The sequence below is a fragment of the Lissotriton vulgaris genome, chromosome 9 (genome assembly GCF_964263255.1).
Source record: "Lissotriton vulgaris chromosome 9, aLisVul1.2, whole genome shotgun sequence".
Classification (NCBI taxonomy): Eukaryota; Metazoa; Chordata; class Amphibia; order Caudata; family Salamandridae; genus Lissotriton; species Lissotriton vulgaris.
The window spans coordinates 525,054,275-525,073,929 of NC_141697.1; positions in this window are offsets into that span (position 1 = coordinate 525,054,275).

Sequence of the window (19,655 nt, forward strand, 5' to 3'; positions counted from 1 at the left end):
GGCTCTTACGTGCAAGGATGTTTCGACTCCTTTACCATGGACGGAAGAATGTCAGAAAAGTTTTTCTGAACTGCGTGATTCATTGTGTTCGGCTCCTGTGTTGGGTACCCCTGACTACAGTAAGCCGTTTACATTATATGTTCACGAAAGGGAAGGTTGTGCGTTGAGTGTCTTAACGCAACCTTTTGGTGGTAAGCAACGTCCATGTGCATATTTTTCCTCGACCTTGGACCCAGTAGCTAGAGCCTTGCCGAGTTGTTTACGAGCAACAGCGGCAGCTGCGGTCTCCATCCGACAATCAGCAGGATTGGTCATGGATAATATGCTTACGGTGATGGTTCCGCATGCAGTCGATACTCTTTTGAATCGAACGAAAACTCAGCACTTGACGAGTGCGAGGTTGTCTGGGTACGAATTGACGCTCTTGGCAAGCCATATTCAGATAAAACGTTGTAACGTTCTGAACCCGGCGACTCTGTTACCAATTAGCACAGAGTCAGATGAAGTAGCAGAACATGACTGCTACTTGAGGACTGAAGAGGAAACAAAAGGTCGAGTGGACCTTAAAAACACCCCATTGGAAGATCCGGATGGCACTTTGTATGTGGATGGGTCATGTTTTAAACTGCCGAATGGCGATGTGACTACTGCTTATGCTGTTGTAACATTGAATACTGTTGTTGAGACTGCAAGGTTGAATCAGAATTCTGCCCAAGCTGCGGAGCTGATTGCTCTTACTAGAGCGTGTGTGTTGGCGAAAGGGAAACGTGTGAATGTGTTTACCGACAGTCAATACGCGTTTGGTGTCGCTCACAGTTTTGGACGATTGTGGAGAGAGAGAGGTTTCTTGACGTCGCATGGTACGAAGATTCAGCATGGTCAGCTTGTGAATGATCTTTTGGATGCATTGACGTTGCCTACGCAAGTTGCGATTGTTAAATGTAGTGCGCATCGTAAGGTGACGGATGATGTTGGTCGTGGTAACGCGTTTGCGGATGAGACTGCTAAGGAGACTGCCCGAAACCTTAGCACTCGGATGTATGTGACGAGTTCGGTTAGGTGGCCTACAGAATCGAGTATGTGTGAAGACACTATCGAAAGTGTGAAAGAAATTCAGAATGAGGCCACCGAGACTGAAAAGACGAAGTGGAAAGAAAGTACGGGAAAGTTGGATGCGAATGGTTGTTGGATTGATTTGTCGGATCAGAAAAGATGGATGTTGCCTGATGCGTATGTGCTGGCCGTTGTGACAATGGCGCATGGGTTAGCACATATTAGCGCGAAAGGTATTTGTAAGTTGCTGGCTCCTGTGTGGAAGAATGACGGCATTACGAAATGTGCTGAACGTCTGGTGAAGAATTGTATGGTGTGTATTATGTACAACCCTGGCAAAGGAACCCCAACTCCTCCTGGCAGTTTTGCTCCCCCTTCGTATCCCTTTGAGGTGATTCAATTGGACTTCATCCATATGGAGCGATGCAATAACCTGAAATACGTTTTAGTTGTGGTTTGCGCATTCTCCCGATGGATTGAGGCCTATCCCCTCAAAGACAATACTGCTTTGTCTACTGCGAAAATCCTACTGAAGGAATATTTTCCTCGGTATGGAATGCCTAGAGTCGTGTGGTCAGATAACGGAAGTGAGTTTGTGGGTAGTGTGATGAAGAGTGTGTGTAAGGGCCTTGGAATTAATCAGAAATTCCACAGCGCCAATCATCCCCAGTCAGCTGGATTGGTTGAAGGGTACAACGGCACCCTTAAACTAAAGTTAGCAAAGATTCAGGCTACGACTGGTCTTTCGTGGCCTGACGCTTTACCTTTGGCATTACTGTCAACTAGGGCGACTGTACACTCCCGAGTAGGGCTTAGTCCCTATGAAATAGTGTTCGGCCGTCCTGCGAATGTGTGGGGGGTTCCTAGGCCAGGAATGTTTTCTGATCTTGAGTACCCAATGTTGATCGACTATCTACATGACTTGACTGCTAAACTGAGGTTAATTCACCAACAGGTTTACGACGCATTGCCGACGCAGACGGAGGGTCCAGGCCACCAGCTCCAGCCCGGAGACTGGGTGGTGACAAGGAACTTTTCACGCAAAGATAACCTGGACCCGAGGTTCACCGGACCCTACCAAGTGCTCCTGGCCACGAGGACTGCTGTTCGTCTTGAGGGACGTAAGAATTGGGTGCATGCCACGCACACCAAAAGAGTCCCCATCCCTTTGCCGGCAGACCCGTGGGTAAGGAGAGGCATTGCGTCATCTGAAACAGAAACATTGCCGGCGTTTGTGCCTTTTAGCGACGCACAGCTTGTTGGAGAATCCTCAGCGCAGCAGAAAGACACTGTCGAACAATTAGCATCAAAAGACTCAAGACCAGAACACTCAACTGATCAGCAGGACGCTGTCCCTTCAACGGATCCTTTGTTTGACGAGCAGACACGTCCTGGGAAAACCCGATACTTTCTGCGATCTCGCACTAAGGACAAATAAAAAGATCTTGCCTTACTGTATTGACAACTGCATTATCCCGTTTTCCGTGATCAGTTCTGAACTTTCGTATTATTGTAATTATTTCTGTACATATATTGAGCTTCATTCCTTATACTTTTGCTTTCACAGCTGAGAGACTTTGTTTTTGCATATATACAAACTGTGCATTGAAGGCCGTAGGGCCGCGCGCGTACTTCCTTCTGGATAGTAGGTCTTGACGCTAGGTTAAAGGCCGTCGGTTCCTGGGAACTCCTAGGGATTGACTATTGCTACACAGAACGAAGTGCGTCAAGAAACGTTGCGGACGGTCGTAGGGAATGGCATTCTCGAAGCTGAATGATTTGGAGGGAGCTCAAGTCCACAGATTCAAGCTGCAGCAACTCAGTCGTACCAAATGTTTCATATTCCAACTGTTTGTATTGTTCTTGACTGCTTCTGCATTATTGGCGGGTGGGGTGTATTACATGATGTCTTACTTCTTACCTTCTGCTACACCTACTCCTACTCCTGACTCTAAACTTACCTCCACTGTTTCTCCTCATTCCTTTCACATGTTACCGGAACACGAGCAGGCTAGACGTGTAGAATTCCGCAACAATTCCTTTATTCAGCTCCTCCATCAGCATCAGTTAGTGGTTAACACTACTAATTGTTGGGTGTGTGGGTTGATGCCACACACTACGGATAAGGGAATTCCATATCTGGTGTTACCGTATAGTTCCCAAGGGTCAGCTCGAGCATTTCAAATAATGTTTCGAAGCGCACTGGGTTTCCACCCCATTCGAGAACCACGTTCCCCCTACTCTGGTCCTACTTCGTATCAAAAACCTTTGTCGATAGCAATAGAGGATTTAGATAGCGATATCTATGATCCCTCGCTTATTCCCGAAGAAGAGATACAGGCCTATAGGGTCCTAAGTAGAGATGAATATAGTGTGTTCACTAGCGAAAAGCAACTTAAAAGCTCGCCTCCGATATGGGTCGTACCCCACACTGGTAATTTCTGTCTCATGGGTCGTGGTCGAAGATCGCAAGCCCGACTTGGAGCAAGTGCTTGCACTGAAAATTACATTCTGCCGATGTCCTCGTCCCCTGTGTTTCTGGCTGCCAAGGGTACATACTTTATCTGCTATGATCGTGCATACACATGGTTGCCCGCTGACTTCATGGGCTCATGTTTCATTGCAAATCTGTTGCCTCCGACGTTGCCCGCTGACTTCATGGGCTCATGTTTCATTGCAAATCTGTTGCCTCCGACGTTCACTGTAGATGCCGATTATCACAAGACTAGAATTGTACGAGGCGTAATTAGCGAAGAGGATACTGCCGGTCAAGAGGCAGGAGACTTTTTCAAGGGTTTCCTCCCGTTTTGGGGACCTATGGTCAATAGTAGGAACCTGAGACAGTTGACTCGAGTGGTAGAATCTACAGCTAATATTACTGCCAGTGCCCTTGGTAATATCACCACAGAACTTCAGGCGGAGAGACTTATGACGTTACAAAACCGTATGGTTTTAGATGTCATCTTAGCAGATCGAGGTGGGGTATGTAAGGTGATCCATTCGAGCTGCTGCATTTTCATTCCAGATAATGCTCCTACTGTCTATCAAGCCATCTCGAGGTTGCATAAGATCTCCGAATCCATACACGTGGACGTAGGGGATTGGACGCTACTTGGATGGTTTTGGGGCCTGATGTCGACTTGGGGTTGGAAGATTCTGATGATCATCGGAGTCGTTGTAGTGTTCCTGTTCACGTGTTGCCTTTGTGTGCAGTGTGGTCCTGCCTTATGTGGCCTCTGTGCTACAACGTGTATGAGACAACCATCTGTTACCAAGGGGACTCGGTTGGACAGAGCTATGCTACAGCAACATCTCGATGGTCTGATGAATATCGAATATGATTCCGACTAGTGCTTGCCTACATGAGGGCAAAAGGAGCGTCTGAGGTTCCGTGACGATTGTAAGTGATGTTTTCGACCCGCACGAATATGGTCGAGTCTGGTATCTATGAACCGCAAATGACGAGTTTAGTAAGTGTGCGCAGTTTCGCTGTGCTAACTTAAACCGTTCGTTTGTTATGTGGGTTTTTCATCTGTACCCACGGGTTCCATCTTAGATACGGCATCCATTTTGTCTCTTGCCCTCAAGTAGCCAGCGAACGGACGTTGTCCGCTTCGCGACCCTGGGACTCTCAAGATATCTGAGGAAGACACATGTTCTTTGTGAGTGTCTTTATGACGAGGGGGTTGCTACTGTAAGGCAGATGGCGCCGCTCGAGGCTCATCTTGCCGCACGGACTTATTGTCTCAGCCGTGCATCTCATTAGGCACGTCCCTTTGATGCCTGTATCTCGTGTTTCCTGATACCTCCCCTTTTACACCCTTTCCGATCTCCCCACTGTCTCCGTCTTCCTCTGCACCTGTCTTTGTTCCTATTTCGATCTGTTTTACTGCTGATTGGAATTTGCTAATGGGAAGATGGGTTTTTACAGTTGGGAATCGCCAAATGTTTCCGCACTTATGTTCCGGACCTGATGTGTTTCAAAGTGACCAAAGCGACCCCTCTGGGGGATAATGGTGGGAACCGGGTTGTAAACTTTTGTGTTCAATGTAACTCTATGGGTAAAAACTGTATAAAAGGAGCGATCCACAGAACCAATTTGAAGCAGTCTCCCCAAGTTGCACGCTGTGTACTTGTCGTGATCTCTGTGTTCCCTGCAGCAAATAAACCTTGAATCTTTGACGTCGAAGGAAGTGTCCCGTGTCTCTGTGATTCGTACGCCGGAGCAGGTTACCCACGAAGGTTTCAGGTGTTGTGCCCTGGCACCGCTGGGTCTTAAAGAACCCGGTCCTTCAGACCTGGGCATCCCTATAATCACACTATTTCTGTGGGGACCTGGGCATTGCTATACTCACACACTCTCTGTGGGGACCTGGGTATCCCTATAACCACTCACTCTCTGTGGGGACCTGGGTATCCCTATAATCACTCACTCTCTGTGGGGACCTGGGTATCCCTATAATCAAACACACTAACTCTTTGGTGACCTTTGCATCCCTATAATCACACACGAACTTTGGGGACCTGGACATTCCTATAATCACTCGGTCGCTCTGTGGGGACCTGGGCTTCAATATGATCATATAATCAATCGAATACCATCTTTTGAACGTCCCAATAATCACAATATCTCTGTGGGACCCGGGCATTACTCCAATAGCACTTTTTTAACATGAACTTCAGCATACCTATCATACACCAAAAACAATATCGGCGGGAACCTGGGCATTACTATTATCAGACATTATTATTGAACAAGACTATGAATACACAATATCTGTGCAACAATCTGGGCATTCCATGTGATTTGAACATAACTATCATTGCGCACTATGTTTATGGGGACTGGAAAGTAACTATCATTAAACACTACATATGTGGGGAGCTGGCAATAATATAATCATGCAGTGAATATGATTCATCACACACACTCTGTCAGCTCCAGAACATTACTGTATTCTCATGTCATATCTGTGGGAACTAGTAATGCACAGCCATACGAACATGATGCCAATTGGAGAAGTTGATGAAAAAGTACTAGGTGGTCAGATGGCAACTTGGTTTTACCACCTGACCACATTGAAGGATCTTCGGCTCTATTAATTGTTTTCATGGTCCATAAAGTATGTGAGCACCCAGCATGGGCCAGATATTGGTGGATACCTCTCCATGCATGTGAAACACTATTATTTTCTGCTGAGAAATCTGTTATGATGAAAAACCCTGCTCTGTGTGCTCGTAGTCATATTTGACTAAACTGTCATGTAATTTAGGTACAGCACTGAAAAATACATTTATCTATTTGATTATGCACGTATTCAATTACAAATGATAATTTTTGAGTAAGTCCCCACAAGGATGGTAACATGTTCAAGTCCCCACAAAGATGGTTCTGTGCGCGTGATTAAATAACATATTTGCAGAATTGAAGCAGGATTCAGTATTATTTTTTTCTTAACATTTTCCTGTTATTGGTATATTTGTAAAACATTGGGAAGTGCTAGTCCCCACAAGGCAGGTGTACACACAGTCCCCAAAAGGATGGTAATATGTGTGTGTTGTGGCATGTGCGCGTGCGGGTTGTGTGTGCGAACGCCGGGTTGTGTGCGCGCGCCGGGTTGAGTGCGGGTGTCGAGTCCTTTTCTTGCAACGTCTGAAGATGAAATTAGTCTTTGTAGAATCTTGTCTTGTAAAAAAACAAAAAAAAGCAAGCAAATGACTGTAAACCGAAATTAATGAAAACAAAATTGATCCAACATATTAGAACGTGCAACCAATTTTCACATATACTAACTTACTGATTTAATGTGCTGACATCAGAAATATTGTAATGGTGAAGTGGTTGCTACATTCACATGCATAGATAGCTGCAAGTTGTTAATGAAGCACCATGTTATAGGAGATTTTTTGTTTTGCATATTTATCCAATATTTTGTCTTTACATGCATTGCAGCTGGAAACTGGGACTCTGGAATGAAAAACCTCACCTTCATGCAAGGCGAGGGATTAAAATGTCATCTGAGATCACCAGAAGGTGTACTGGTTATGCCTGCATAATGCCCTCTCCTGTACGGAGCAACATAGAAACCCATAGAGAGAATTCATTTCAGTCGTTTGAGTACAGAAGGGGGTGTACTCACTCCATGGTCCGCTTACTTCTGGGCATGCATTAATAGAGTAGAGTGGCGCATTGGGGTGTACTATGGAGGAGGCTGTCATGTGGAGTTAGGCGCTGCTGGAAGGTGCTAATGAGAGCACGAGGGGGCTACTTAAAGACCGCAGACTACTACAATGGGGCAGTGGCGTAACAAACCTCTCTGTGGGACCCGGGCATTACTCCAATAGCACTTTTTCAACATGAACTGCAGCATACCTATCATACACCAAAAACAATATCGGCGGGAACCTGGGCATTACTATTATCAGACATTATTATTGAACAAGACTATGAATACACAATATCTGTGCAACAATCTGGGCATTCCATGTGATTTGAACATAACTATCATTGCGCACTATGTTTATGGGGACTGGAAAGTAACTATCATTAAACACTACATATGTGGGGAGCTGGCAATAATATAATCATGCAGTGAATATGATTCATCACACACACTCTGTCAGCTCCAGAACATTACTGTATTCTCATGTCATATCTGTGGGAACTAGTAATGCACAGCCATACGAACATGATGCCAATTGGAGAAGTTGATGAAAAAGTACTAGGTGGTCAGATGGCAACTCAGTTTTACCACCTGACTACATTGAAGAATCTTCGGCTCTATTAGTTGTTTTCATGGTCCATAAAGTATGTGAGCACCCAGCATGGGCCAGATATTGGTGGATACCTCTCCATGCATGTGAAACACTATTATTTTCTGCTGAGAAATCTGTTATGATGAAAAACCCTGCTCTGTGTGCTCGTAGTCATATTTGACTAAACTGTCATGTAATTTAGGTACAGCACTGAAAAATACATTTATCTATTTGATTATGCACGTATTATGCACGTATTCAATTACAAATGATAATTTTTGAGTAAGTCCCCACAAGGATGGTAACACGTTCAAGTCCCCACAAAGATGGTTCTGTGTGAGTGATTAAATAACATATTTGCAGAATTGAAGCAGGATCCAGTATTATTTTTTTCTTAACATTTTCCTGTTATTGGTATATTTGTAAAACATTGGGAAGTTCTAGTTCCCACAAGGCAGGTGTACACACACAGTCCCCAAAAGGATGATGACGTGTGTGTTGTGGCATGTGCGCGTGCCAGGTTGTGTGTGCGAACGCCAGGTTGTGTGTGCGAACGCCAGGTTGTGTGCGCGCGCCGGGTTGTGTGCGGGTGTCGAGTCCTTTTCTTGCAACGTCTGAAGATGAAATTAGTCTTTGTAGAATCTTGTCTTGTAAAAAAACAAAAAAAGCAAGCAAATGACTGTAAACCGAAATTAATTAAAACAAAATTGATCCAACATATTAGAACGTGTAACCAATTTTCACATGTACTAACTTTCTGCTTTAATGTGCTGACATCAGAAATATTGTAATGGTGAAGTGGTTGCTACATTCACATGCATAGATAGCTGCAAGTTGTTAATGAAGCACCATGTTATACATGCATTGCAGCTGGAAACTGGGACTCTGGAATGAAAAACCTCACCTTCATGAAAGGCGAGGGATTAAAATGTCATCTGAGATCACCAGAAGGTGTACTGGTTATGCCTGCATAATGCCCTCTCCTGTACGGAGCAACGTAGAAACCCATAGAGAGAATTAATTTCAGTCGTTTGAGTACAGAAGGGGGTGTACTCACTCCATGGTCCGCTTACTTCTGGGCATGCATTATTAGAGTAGAGTGGCGCATTGGGGTGTACTATGGAGGAGGCTGTCATGTGGAGTTAGGCGCTGCTGGAAGGTGCTAATGAGAGCACGAGGGGACTACTTAAAGACCGCAGACTACTACAATGGGGCAGTGGCGTAACGAACCTTGAGGGGGCTCCCCTGCAGGGTACGTGAAGGGGCCCCCTCCGGACTCAATCTAGAGCACCCCAGCAGATGTGCGGTGCTGACGGGACCCGTTGAGGGTGAGGGGCCCCCGCACCACGTGGGCTGCAGGGGTCTGTGTTACGCCCCTGCAACGGGGGCTGTGCACCTGTTACTGCAAGGTGAGCATTAAGGGGTGGGAATATTGGAGGGGTTGTGGGTGCTGACGGGGTGATGGATGCATCAATTTAAAGTACCACCAAGTACCTGAGGAGAATACTACCAGGTTGGTGAGTGCTGCTGGCGGAATACTTTACAATGTCGGCGAGTAGTACAGAAGACTCTAGGTGTTTTTTTTACTGCAGGGGAAAGTGGGTGTTTGGGATAACCCTGCAGAAAGTACCCGAGGGGAAGTACTACAGTGCTGGTGAAAAAAATGTTGCCAGTGGATGGTGCCTCAGCGTTGTCAAGTAACTACAGAAAGCACCACAGGAATTAAGTACTACAGGGGAGAAAACTATAAAATATAGGGGATAATGCACGGGAAGAGAAATGTAGTGTCCGAGGGTACAGCAAAGCAGCAGATTACTGCACTCTCATTTTCTAGGTCTCTGCCGGTGTAGCTAATCCTGTCCAGGTGAGAAGCATATAAAGCATTTAAAATAAATAAAACAAATTCGTAAAATCACAGCATGACGATATAAATACCAAATGGTACGACGGGCAGGAGGTGGTTGGGCATGGCGCCGCATAGGGAGATTAACTGAATTGCGACAGGCACCGACATGAATAGGAAATGCAGTGACGGGCAGGAGGTGAGTGGGGACGACACCATGAGCCAAGTCAAAAGTAAAAAGCAAAGCAGTAAAGTGACTGCTTCGGATGGCAAATGGTCACTTTTGCTGCCGCTTTGATGTTCTCAGTGGCCGCACGGCTCACTGAGAACATCAAAGCAGCCACAAAAGAGAACACAGGCGGACAAATGATGCGCACCCCCGTCGCACATGCACTGTACCCGATCCGCACTTTGGGAGCAGTTTTGAAAGCCCTTACTTTATATCTCGACCAAGCATCGCGATGGCTCAGCCAGACATAAAAATGAGCACATTGTAAGATTTGAGGCAGTGCTATTAGCCAAATGTTTGTTTCTCCGTCAGAAAATTACAATTATCCGTTAGTAACAATATTGCAAAGGGAGGAGCATGCCAATAACATTGGTGTTGGGCTCAGTCCACGGGTGAAAGCTGCAAGCAAGGAGGCCTTTGCTGGAGTTACTGCCGGGCTCCCAGGTCAGTCCTGGAATCAGCACACGCCCAGGTCTGTTGCCACTCACTCGTCCCTGTCTTTTGATCTGAGTGTTGAAGTATGGGGCCTATAAGAGCTTGCTGCCTGAATTCAGAAGAATCAATCAGCCATTCCCTGACACGGCTGCCACATGTGCTGAGAGTGAGCAGCTTTCCAAACCGGGATTGCTGCACGCAGCTCAGCGAGGCGAGACAGACGAATGGGTCTTTTGGAAGCAGCAGAGCATGTCTGGCCATTTCTCTGAGACATGACTTCTGCGGAAGTGACGTATTCACCCATCCAGCATCCCATACTGAATATAAATGGAGAGCTTGATGCCATCATCTCGCGGGCCCTACACATGTTGGCGGCTGCCATATGTGGGTAGTCACCTTTAATTTATTTTGCTAGATTGAGGGTCCTGAGGCAGAAAACAAAGTCAGACGCTTTCAATGCCCCCCGGGAGGGGGCCTCGCACGGATGTCACCGCTGGTTATTATAGCATTCCGTGAAGGAATCATTGGACCACAGGAAACCAGCAACCCACTGCGCACAACCCTAAAAACCAGCACTCCATATAGTAAAGCACTTCCTGCTCCGTCTGATGTGTACACTGTAGAAACCCCGGGACATGGAGGGACTGGAGCAAAGCTGCCTCCCTCTCACACAACAGACCAAGAATCCTCACAGCCACAGGCCTCCCCTCCGACCACAGTCCATCTGCATCAACCCGCAGCGCACAACCCTAAAAACCAGCACTTCATATAGTAAAGCATTTCCTGCTCCGTCTGATGTATGCACTGTAGAAACCCCGGGACATGCAGGGCCTGGAGCAAAGCTGCCTCCCTCACAACAACAGACCAAGAATCCTCAGCCCCCCCCCTCCAACCACGGTTCATCTGCATCAACCCGCAGCGCACGATCCTAAAAACCAGCGCTTCATATAGTAAAGCACTTCCTGCTCCGTCTGATGTATGCACTATAGAAACCCCGGGACATGCAGGACCTGGAGCAAAGCTGCCTCCCTCACACACAACAGACCAAGAGGGTAGGGGGCAGAGAAGAAGGGGGGGGGCAGAGAAGAGGGGGGGGGCAGAGAAGAGGGGGGGGCAGAAAAGAGGGGGGAGGGGGGCTGAGGGGAGGGGAAGGAAGTGTTTTCAGTTCAAGCCGGCGCTTCACTGAGGGAGCGAAACCCAAGAATGTAGAAATAGGCAGGCAGGGCCGGTCCTAGGCATGGGCGGTATGGTCAGCTGCCTGGGGCCTCGCGCTCCTAGGGTCCCCGCCGCAGATCGCAGAACAGGGGGCCCACCGCCGACCAGCCCGTCATGAAATTAGGTAAAAAAGCACTGCGGGCACTCGCACAGCTGAGGCAATAATTTACAGTAAGGCAGTCCATCAGTCACCGTGCAGGCACCCCACCACCTAGCTTAGTGACCACCTAGCCTGGTGGTGCCTTTGTGGTGGTGGTGGTGGTGCCATCTGCCGTGCGCAGTGTGCGGGCGCCAGGCCAGGCCGTTAATGATGTGGGTCCCAGGGCCGTCAATCTGGTAGCGCGCGAAAGCGCTACCAATGACGGCCCTTGACATCATTTTGGCCAGCCCCCGCTCTGCAGTTAACAGCACTGTGATGCAGCATGCACCCCGTACACGCGTCCCTGGCCAGGAGGAAGGTGGAGTCGGGAGTCAGTTGGGGACGCGGGCCCCGTTCGTTGTTGATTGGCATAAGTTGGTTAACGTCTTAAGGTAAGAAGTGAGACCTCCTGCTATATTATTTTATACATGATGATGATTGCATACAACGTAGCGAGCGAGCGATACTGGGGCCTTCATATATTCTCAATGAATCTTCCTCTGCCGCATATTGCACATTTTTGAGTTTGCCGGAACACTGAACACTCGAAATGGGCAACCAGGTTTGAATCTCGAAGTCGGCTCGCCTCGCTCAACATGCTTTGATTCTAGGCATATCACCCAATCGCCGTGCTTAAAAAATTATTGTGGCCTTGTGAGAAGTTGGCCTGATATATGATGTTTCCAATTCTGGAACCACCTTGTATCAGTCCAAACAACCCCTTATGGTGTCTGGTTGTAAGTCAACCTTGTAAGACAATCTATCCTAGGGGTAGCATGGACTAAGCAGCCTTAAAGGCTTAACTCCAGAGGTCGTGTTAAGCGAGCTGTTTTACCAATCACAATCCTGTAATATCAAATGAAAGGACACCACACAAGTATATATTATAAAAATATATGTATTTATTACTCAAAATAATCCCCAGTACTCTTTATGAGCAAAGGGGCACAAGCTTTTAAACAAAAGCACAGTATAACATACAAAGTTGCACAATTATGGATGAGGGCGGGTGGCCACTCAAACGATATATTAAGAAAGTGGTATAAGAGATACCAATCGAACAGTGGTTAGGCCTAGGGCCTAGGGAATCGCTGGGAGCAGTCGGGACAAGCAATGCTTAAGGCGGGAAAAGCCCGCGGGATTCGGGTGCAGTGCTTAAAGCACACGCATGCACCAATGCAAAGTCAATGGTGCGTAAAAGTTAGAAAGTTACAGTTTAAGGATACTTCCGCTGAACCTAGAAGGACAAAACTTTAGACACAGACCCTAGAGGTGTGTACCAGTGTGGGAACACCGGCGTTGCAATGTTACCTCACCCACAGGAAGCAGGTGCAAAGGGTCGAAGTGGCGTCGGGTTTCGTCACGCAGGTTCTGGGTGCTTGAAGCTGAAGATGCTGCAGGCGATGTGAAGGAGAAGTGTCCGGTGTGATCCAAGTGTGGATCAGAGTAGAAAAGTACCTGAAAGCAGAGGGGACAGAGTCTGGGTCACTCAACAGTGACCAGGGTGGAACCAGGACGGAACCAGGCAATGTCGGGCGCAATCAGGTGGTTGTCGAGGAGCTTCTCTCTGCTGTCACATGGGCTCTGGGGCATCTGCGATGTCCAGGAGCAGGTCACGATTTGTCCCACGCAGGCGCTCACCATTGGCGCAGTCGGCTTCAAGAATGGAGCAAACAACACTTGGAAAGAGCAATCCACGCAGGACCGGAAGATTGCTTCTCACTCGGACCAGGAGGGTCAGAGCGGGGGCTCCTTTTCAGGGGAGCTGGTGCAAGTCTGGAGCAACCAGAATCACAAGTCGCATTTAGGTTTTCGCCGGCACAGGGGCCACAAGCCAGCTGGCAAGTGACCGGGCCAACGCGTTGAGCCAAAGAAAGCAGAAGGGCCCCACGCAGCACTCGTCGAGTGTAGAGGGGTGAGCTTCGGTGCAAGAAAGGCTCAGGGTTGGGGCTTCTGAAACCCCGTTGTACAGCTTTGAGGGTCACTCGTGGGCTGCACGGTCAGCGTCTCGTGGTCTTTTCAAGATGGCGGGCCCTACGCTTCCGGTCGCCTCCACGGGTCTCCGCTCTGCAGGGACTGTGGATCGGGCAGTTAGAAGGTAGGCAAGCTTGATCTCGTCGATCTCTGTTGCTCGAGTTCCGGCTGGAACTGCAACAAAGCAGGCGTTGAGGTGCTGGATGGTACCTGTTTGCACAGGGTGGTCACTCCTTGTCCACAAGGGAGATTCTTCAGTCTTCTACGTCGAGTAGGATGTCGAAGGGTCCAGAGTTTTGTTTCTTATGTTTCATCAGGATAATCTGAAGTGCATTGGCACTGCTCCCACTCTTATTGAATCTGGGGGGCTGGATTACCTGGCTAGGTCCCCTCCTATGGGTGGGACCCAGGAAGGGGGTGGATACACCCCTTTCCTTTGATCCAGGCCGCGCTGGGACTGGGGCTGGAGTGCCCCAGAACCTGTTTGGTCGGATTATGCAAGGGGCAGCCTTGTGCTCACCAGGCAGTGTCTGGTTTCTTTCAAACCTCCCTGCTACAATCCACTATCTCCTGTCTGGGGTGGTGTGACACCTCCCTGCGACAGGAAATCCTTTGTCCAGGCCCCCTTGGCTGAGTTTCGGTCAGCTTCAGGGGGTCAGACTTGTGTCTGTGGCAGAAGCATCCATTTTGTGGATCTGAGGCTCTTTTAAAAATCAACCGCGTTTTAGCAAAGTAACATGTATTCACCCTCTAGACGGGTGGAATGCTATCCCCGTCGACAGGACTGTCGAGGGGATAGTATTCCAATTCGTATGACACCTTACACGACATGTTTTGATAAAGCCAAACCAAAGATGACATATAACCGCGAGGATTATAAAGCACCTACTAGTATATGGTATGGCATTATCCCGGAACAGCTAAGGGAATTGGTCCCGACAGCTGCAGACAGGCTCAGCTCATGCTAGAGCACCACCTCACATTAAACCATGCACTCTGCCTTCAGGATTGTTAAGGCCTGCCATAGGAGTGACTCACAGGTTTATATGTGTCCAGATAGGTTTAGATATAGGCATACTATATCTAAGCAAAGGGTGATTACACCACCTTGCCCCAGCTGAGTGATGAGCCAGTTGTGTCAATTTTAGACAGCCAGGGGTTGCCCCTGGTAGGCCTTGCATGCACCTATGCCCTGGGCACCTATAGTGCTCTGTACAGGGGCTGATAAGGTGACCCAAGCCAATCTAGTTATGCACCTAGGGTACATGGAGTCCATTTTACAGAGAGCAGATAGCCTGGGGCCCTGATTAGCAGGGAACCAGGCCAACTAAGTTGAAAACCAGCTAAACACAGGCAAAAAATCTGGGGTAACCATAGTCAGGTATCCACGTTCCTACAGGCCTTATGCATCCATGCTCATATTTTAGAAGAAGAAAGCGGGAGAATTTACAAAAAAAGTAATAAAAACAAGTAATCAGGAGAATGAATGTCACACATTGAGCTCTATTTAGGGAGAGGGAATTTCAAGCAGGCGACAGAAATCCTACAGGTGACGTTCAGCTGCTGTTTTCTTGCCTCATTTTTAAGTTTAACCATGCATTGATAACCATGCAGCGTTTTATCGTGTGCGTCATGTTTTGCAGCGCAGTGCGTTTTATCGTGCCCAAAGCCCATATTGGCCTTGCAGTGCTATATAAAACAATGGGTGCGTGCTACAGCACTGCTACTGTCATCTTTCACACAATAACTCGATAGAAAAATACTGTGCCTTCCCCTTCGGCCGCCAGGCGCCAGCGTCAGGTGCATTGAACCACCGATCTACGTTGCAGGCAGCACAGCTGCACACGCCGCGGCGCTCACACCGTCACACGTCTATGGGAGGGTTGGACTGGCCGGGTGAGAAGTCACTACCCTTTACCCGGTGACGGGCCGGACATTTGCTGTTCACTCAGCCTAGCTGCTGGGCGGCCACACCCCATGAACCCAAGCCTCTGCATTTGCACTGAAGGCTCACCGTGACCCGTGCTGTGAAATGTGTTATGTGATTTTTTCAGAACTTTACTAGTAATCATGACACCTCTTTGCTTGCAGCTTTTGGTGTGTGAGGAAAAAGAGGAGTGTGTGCCACATGGTGCTTGAGTATGTTGGTGATTTGCCATACATTCTCACCAATTAATTTGTTGTGAACATATATATTTCCATGGCAAATCACTGCAGAAACCCAACATAGTAACCTAGTGAGCCTAGGAGCTTTAGTTTGGGGGTTTTGGTGTGAGATGTGTTTTTCTCCAGTATGATGTGGTACATTATGAATAGGGCTCCCGGTTTTATGGTATTTATTTTTTTGGCCTTTCCTTCTGTATTTATCCACATTTATTTATTGCCAATTTTATCTGTATTTATCCGTATTTATTTCTGGTTTTGTGGACAAATGAAGCTGAAATTACTATATTTCCACATTTATTTAACCGATAAATATGCTGTCATAATTGAATGCCTATCATGTTTCAATGCTGTAAACACTGCCTGCAAAAGATAAATCAATGCACTTAAAAGGAAATATTCTAATTTCAGAATCAACCTTGTGCATATCTACCTTTCTTTTTTAGCCCCGTAACCTATCAATCCACACAGCTACTGGCCTGGCAGCCATGGCAGGCAGTATTTAGAGTTACTCAAAAAGCAACCCAATTTCCGTTTTTATCCACATTTAAAAATAAATACAGACAAGAAAAGAAAAGAAATGTTTTCTGTCTGTATATCTGTAAAAATCAGTAAAAACGGAAAACAGGGACCCCATTAATTATGAACAAGATGAGTCACCAAGGGATGTGTTCCTAGTCAGATACGTCCTGTAGTGTTACTTTTTTCTTCACCTCCTTTTCATGTGTGCTCACCTTCTCCTCCAGTGAGGTCATCTCACAGTTTGTCTGCATTAGTATGGGTTGAAGTGTGGTGGTGTCTGATCATTGATCCTGTGACTTTATGGTGCTTATTCCATTCGATCTTCTATTGCGCAATGATTATTATACTGAAGGTATATATCCACATTAGTTTGCTTCAGTGATGCCAAATAACTAAGATCAAATGTCCTGCGAAGTCACTTTCTGTGATGTCACTTCTTGCGACACAATATGCAATTAGAGGGGCCTAGCATCTTCCCTTTCGCCCGGGGCATCAGAAGGCCTAGGACCGGCACTGTAGGCAGGTTTACCGGAAAAAAATCTGGGGCGAACATTAAACAATCAGCCCTCATTTCCCAAAAGAGGCCATGGCATTTAATGCAGCATCGAAAACATGTTTACATGCAGCAAAACCACAGCGTAACCCTGTCCGCGTACACACCCCGGAGCGCTCCCTCATCCAGAGAGGTCTGCAACAGGCGCCTGAACACCCTGAGCTATCTCAAAGATGGTATCTTGTAAACCCCCCCAGCGCTCCTCATCCAGAGAGGTCTGCAGCAGGTGCCTGAACACCCTGAGCTATCTTAAAGACGGTATCTTGTAAACCCCCACAGCGCTCCCTCTAACATCCAGAGAGGTCTGCAGCAGGCGCCTGAACACCCTGCACTATCTCAAAGACAGTATCGTGTAAAGCCCCCCGGAGCGCTCCCCTCATCCAGAGAGGTCTGCAGTAGGAGCCTGAACACCCTGAGCTATCTTAAAGACAGTATCTTGTAAACCCCCCAGCGCTCCCCTTACCCAGAGGTCTGCAGCCGGCGCATGAACACCCTGCACTATCTCAAAGACAGTATCGTGTAAAGCCCCCCGGATCGCTCCCCTCATCCAGAGAGGTCTGCAGTAGGAGCATGAACACCCTGAGCTATCTCGGACAGTATCGTGTAAAGCCCCCCGGAGCGCTCCCCTCATCCAGAGAGGTCTCCAGCAGGCGCATGAACACCCTGAGCTATCTCAGACAGTATCGTGTTAAGCCCCCCGGAGCAGCGTTCCGAGCACAGGTCACTAACGGGTTAAACGCTGGCTGCTGACAAGTGCAGTGCCAGCAGGCGCCGAGCTTGAGCCCTCCTTACAACGCAGCCTCCATCAACCCCCCTCCCCCCCCCCCTCCCCCCCCCCCGACACGAAGACACGGGCATTGAATGCATTTGCAAGTTGCTTTTTCATTAATTTTTGTGTAATTAAATCCCTTTTTTGTTTACTTACTTTCCATGTTTAATGTTCAATGCTTGTGATCTTCCTCCGTGCGTGCACCCCCGCCCCGGGCCCCCCTGGCATGGAGACATCCCCGCCCCCCCAGGCATGGAGACATCCCCCCCCCCAGGCTTTCACTGCCTTCTAGGCACACAACCCCCAGGCAGGGTCATTCTTGTAAGTGTGGCCCAGCAGCCCCCACTGCGAACTCTTCTCTCCATGTCTCCTTCCCACAGCGCTGCGGCCTGCTCTGTGCTCCGCCCGCGCCCCAGCTACGGGTCACTTTCCTCACCCCTCACGATTATGGACATTATGTGCTTTCGGTCCTCGTCCACCCTCAGAGGTACCCCCGTCCTTCCAATGCCCTCATGTGCACGTCACTGCGTTGCTGCTGTTTCCACCCTCCCTGGTGCACCAGACTGACGCCGGTGTTGTGTAATGTGTGGTATCCCCTCGGGATCGTGTATCCCCTTGGTTCGGCAGACTCCGTAGGTCCTTGCCTATTGGACACTTTGGACGAGCCCCCAAGCAGCCCCGTCCGCCTCAGGAGAAGGCAGCCTCGGCTCTAGCAGGCAGAAGCAGCTGCGCACCGAGCTGAGCAGCTGTCAGTAATATGCATATTTATCAGCTTTCAGGTTTACTGGGGCACTCGAAAAGGGTGTAAATATATAACATAATTCTTTCATTTCTTTATTCTGCCGTGACCTCTGTCTGACTATTTGAACGGACACCCTCGAGATATGAACCACTTGTAAAACAAAGGAGAAAAATAACAGGATAGCTCGAGCGCAAAACGAAACGAAAACATTACTTTAAGGAAATGGAATGAAATCAGTATGAGTTAAACGTAATTAAAAGGGAGATGACAGTTTCACAGTAATGGGAAATCACGAAAATTATGCAAATATTAAACAGGGAACAAGGAATAATTTCAAGATTGGAAAAGAACAGAGAGAATGCATGACAGAAAAATGGAGAAAAAAACATTTTGGCTTTTTAATAAAAAACATACTCAAAACCTTAAAGATAATATATGGAAAGAAGAGCCTGTGCATGAGCTGTACCTTGAAAATATTTGAATTAACATTTGTATGCTTTGACATTAATAGGTAACATTTCAGTGCTGCACTGAGAGGTAATTCTTAAAAGTGATAGGGGGAGATTTACAAGCCCCGTGTGTCTCTTTTACGTCGCCGTTGCGTCACTTCCGTGACGCAGCGACAGCACAAAAGATGCGCCATGCTGCGGGGTATTTACAATGTGACGCACCTGGGAGATGCGTCACGTTGTAAAGCCCTGTGCCAGAAGTAGGGGTTCCAGCGCAAGAACGCCTTCCAAAAATGGCTGAGTGAAATCTAAAAGATTTCACTCAGTCACTTTTGAGCCCATGCTGCGTCAAAACCCTGCGCCTGCTTGAAGCATGCGTAAGGCTTGACGCACTATTGTAAAGATAGGGACCCCCAGAGAATTGCTGTAGCTGCGACTCAACTCCAGCAATGCGCAGCCTTTACGGCATATATGCGTCATGCATCTGTGCCGTTCTTTCTTTGTAAATGCGATGCATCCATGGCTGCGGAGCCGTGGTGCACAATAACTGGCGCATCCCTGTTGATATGCAGGGATGCGCCAGTTATTGTAAATCTGCCCCCCTGTTCCTTCAACATAGATTTAGAACCATTTCTCTCCGCCCTTAAACTGGTGACAGTACCATTAGTAAAATAAGAGGCAGGGTAGTTTTTATTTGAACCCTGAGTGTGTCCTAGATCCCTATCAAGTAGCATTATGGTCTATTAAATCAATCACAGTAGGCTTTTGTGCAGCTGGTATTCTGAAATCATATATTTGAAAGTGCTATGCCTA